Here is a 4,304-nt window from a genome sequence, read left to right as displayed (position 1 = left end):
GCAGTGAGTCGCTATGTATGAGCCCATGATTCTTGGTCCTGCGTGATGCTGAAACTCAGATCTTGGTGCTAATGTTTCTGTGTCCATATTTTAATCCTCTTAGCTGACTTGGAAAAACTTGAGTCTGAGACTTAACAGAGCCTGTCAGAGCTGATGGGATAATATAGAAAAGGCTCGCCATTCTCACATTCAAGATACAGCATTTCTCTAGAGTCTTAATTTTAGCACAGGGCTTAACATCTCTTTAACACAGGTCAGCAACTAATTCATCAGAATTAAGAGGAATAAACAGGTACACTATTCTTTGTAGAAAAAAGTTAACAGTAAAACTATTAGCATACGTTGTAAGCAGAGACCGAGACTGCTTGGATATTTGCCATGTAGCTCATATCCTGAAAAGGAGTTTTCCCTGCTGCTTTCCATTCTTAAGATATAGAATATCACATATACATATGTGTATACATCTAAGAAATAGTATGGTTTTATAAATTTCCATTTTTAGTTAACACATAATTTATCTATTCCTATGTCAATAAATGTGTTTAAATTATCACTTTTAATGACTCCTTTTATGCCACTATATGTTTTTGTCATAATTAACAAGTCCTCTGCATTTGAGCACTTAATTATATTATTTGATTCTGTATTAAAGTTTTTGGTGCATCTCCTAGTCCTTTTACACCTATAGACTTACTCAATTATTTCTCTATATTAAGTTCTTAGAAGTAGAGTAGTGAGTGAGAGAGTCTATATCTTAAGTTTTAAGTTACCAAATTGTTCTCCAGGAGAGCTATGTAATTTATATCTAAGTTAAAAGCATGTAAAAATGTACTGTACTCTCACCAATACTGTCTTTAGTCATTTATTCATCTCTGTCAGTCTCACAGTTGAAAATTATATTCCCTTTTAAAATGAAGTTGACTATTTTGCCATGGATTTAATATGGATTCCATATTATGGATTCTTTTTATTATGGATTCTTTTTTTTTTTTTTTTTGGTAAAATTATATCCTTGTGTTCTTAGTCCATTTTTCTGTATGTATTTTTGTCCTTTTTTTAAAAAAAGCATTTTGGGTATGTGCTTTAGTGAGTGCTGTGAAGTGTGTAAACCTGGTGATTCACAGACCTGTACCCCTGGGGATAAAAATATATGTTTATAAAAAGTTAAAAAATTTTTAAAAAAGCATTTTATATATCAAGGACATTAAGTCTTTGTCTCAGTTGACTTATGTTATCATTTTTGCCATTTTTTCATGTAAAAGTTTTTATTTTAAGTCAACTTTTCAAAATTTGAATTTTTCAAATTCAAGTCTATCTTCCTTTCTTACTTCAAGCTGTAGTCTTGTTTTTAAAAGGGCATGTCACATTCTCCCATGAGTAACCAGATAAATTTCTTTCTAGTACTCTTTTTTTTTTTTAAAGATTTTATTTATTTATTTTTCAGAGAGGGAGAGAAAGAGCTAGTGCACAAGCAGGGGGAGCAGCAAGGGGAGGGAAAGAGAAAAGCAGGCTAATGGCTGAGCAAGGAGCCAATGCAGGGCTCCATCCAAGGACCCTGGGATCATAACTTGAGCTGAAGGCAGACGCTTAACTGATTGAGCCACCCGGCTGTCCCTTTCTGGTACTTTTATATTCACTTTTCACAGGCAAAACTTATAATACATCTGAAATTTATTTTTAGTGTCAGCTGTCAAGAACATATCTGAACATACCTATTTCCAATTAGGGGGAAACCCTTGGCCCAGTAGCATTTTTTAAAGATAAATATATATCTCATGGATATATAGTTGGTATAATTCTGGTTTTGAATACTCTTATATTAATCTGTTTCTATATTCCATCCTTAGAATCCTATTGCTTTAATTATTGTAGCTATATGATTACTTATACCTTAGAGAAAGAATGATTATTAATATATTCTTATCTTTCATGGTGTTTCTTTTTGATTTTGCAAAAATTTTGCAATTTTTTAAAAATTATAACTCAAACTAGCTTAAGCCAAAAGCTTTAAGCTCTTGGAATCCAAGAAAGTTTTCGCAACTTTGTTTTAAGAAAACCGTCAAGACCGCAGGGCAGTTCTCTTATTAACAAGAAATAGCAATGTCTTTCCTTCCACCTCAGGGCTCTGTCTCTCTCAACGTGTCAGGATTCTGTCAAGATTCTTATTCTCATGGTGGGAAGTATGGCTGCTAGCAGTTCAGGAATTTTACGTCAGGATTTTTAGCCACCGGATTGAAATGAATCTCAGTTTTTGGGTTTGGGTTATTGGAATTTTCTGACAAGGGACACATTAGTTCAGCTTCAGTTAGGCGGCCACCATTTTACGTTGTTCATGTGGGAAAGTGCCTTGAAGATTTTTTAAATTCTTGGTAGGAAATCTGGTAATGATTTCTATAATTCAGTAGTAGGTTTGCACATTATAAATGATTTTGAAGTTATGGTTGGAATTGTGTTTGGTGAAATATTTCGACAAAGGAAATTCAAAATGAGAATTCTTTTGTGTTCTCTTCATGGTGTAGTGAACATTGCTATTGTTTGCTGTTTGAAAAGTGGATCTGCATAAATGGTTTAAATGTTTGAAATGCATGCTCAGTATTTGTTATAAAAGAATGTTTTTGAACCGTGTAGATTTGGTTTATAACCCAGCAGCTTTTTACAACAATGGGAAGCCACAACTTGGCCACATCAATCAGGCATCCTAATTCCACCTGCAGTAGACAAAACACTTGTACATATGAAACTGAAAGATAGAGGGAGGAAATAGAGAAGTGGTCCTTTTAATATTCTATTTTATTATTATCTGGTACAATCAAGAAAATTCAGTTTTGCTTAAATTAAGCCAAAGGTGTGCTTTAATCATGATTCCCGTTTTTATTATCCATTCATGATTCCCTTATCACCAAGTCCTTTTATGTAAGTGTCATAGTCATAGCATTAATTTATGGTCTAGTTTCCTTCTTTTTTTTTTTTTTTCCTATTTTCTTAAATTGTTGAGCTCACCTCCTAACCTGTCAGCTTCCTTAGGGCAGGGACTTTCTTATTTCTCTTTAAGTACTTAGAAATTGAACAGTGTGTTAAAATATATGTTGGTACTCCATAAATGTGGTTTTTTAAAAGATTTTATTTATTTGAGAGAGAGAGCATGGGTTGGGGGAGGAGCAGAAGGAGAGGGAGAAGCAGACTCCCCACTGAGCAGGGAGCCTGACATGGGGCTTGATCCCAGGCTCTTGGGATCGTGACCTGAACTAACGGCAGATGTTTAACTGACTGTACCACCCAGGTATCCCCATAAATGTGTTTTATAAATAACTTAAAATATGAAAAGAGCATAGACATACTAGAAGTTATTTTAATTTTTTTTTAAATGGAATGCTTCATGAACCTGTATGTCATCCTTGCACAGAAACATGCTAATTTTCTCTGTATTGTTCCAGTTTTAGTATGTGTGCTGCTGAAGCAAGCATGAAATAACAGAATTGAGAATGGAATAGAAATTAGGTGACTCATTCTTGTCTGCACAAATATTTCCTATGATTATATTTCATATTAATTTTCCTTAGACCTTTACTGTTTTCTTTACTATAGTTCTACCAATTACTCATTCTAGACATTTTGTAGATAGTATAACTTATATTTTCTTTTTCTGTTGAACTGAACCATTTGTTCCTCCTTGAGGTAGTTTTATTGAATCAGAAAACCAAACACTGCTTGTTAATTAACAGATGTTACCTACAGGGTACTATTTCATAGTAGAAGAAGAGTTTACTAAGACATAATATATAATATAATATGAAACTTGACTGCAAATCAAACGAGTAAACAAGTTGAGGCATCTAAAAGCTTTTGGTGTCATATACTCTGAAAAAACAAATGCCCCAAGATTAATAGTCTATGAATTTGACTTTTAGGTCCAGCTCCTGGAGTGAAAATAGATCATCAAAAATATGTTATTTATTTATCACTAATAGTTTGATTGGAGCATCACTGATATACAATGAACTAGATATGGGTACAATTTGGTAATTTTTGACTTGCGTATACAACTGTGAAACCATCTGTCATCCCCAAAGTTTGTTCATGCTCCTTTGAGTCTCTCCCATCTATCCTTCCTATGCCCTCTTCCCAGGAAGCCACTTACTTGCTTTCTGTCACTGTTGATTAGTCTTCATTTTATACAGTTTTAGAGAAATGGAATCTTGCAGTACGTACACTCTTTATTTGGTCTGGCCTCTTTCTTTTGGGATTATTATTTTGATATTCACCCATACTTTTCACATATCATACATTCCTTTTTTCTTATTTCT

At 33.6% G+C, this 4,304-nt stretch overlaps 1 non-coding gene across 1 annotated transcript; it reads right to left on the bottom strand.

Annotated features, from left to right (window-relative positions):
- Positions 1–3,358: 3,358 nt before the first annotated feature.
- Positions 3,359–3,460, bottom strand: LOC131840041 (U6 spliceosomal RNA). The gene has a single exon (XR_009357157.1). It is a non-coding gene; the product is annotated as a U6 spliceosomal RNA (small nuclear RNA).
- Between the last annotated feature and the right edge of the window lie 844 nt (positions 3,461–4,304).

This window comes from Mustela lutreola, chromosome 8 (assembly GCF_030435805.1).
Source record: "Mustela lutreola isolate mMusLut2 chromosome 8, mMusLut2.pri, whole genome shotgun sequence".
Lineage (NCBI taxonomy): Eukaryota > Metazoa > Chordata > Mammalia > Carnivora > Mustelidae > Mustela > Mustela lutreola.
Note: the sequence above shows the minus strand (reverse complement) of the source record. Positions and strands in the feature narration are given on the sequence as shown.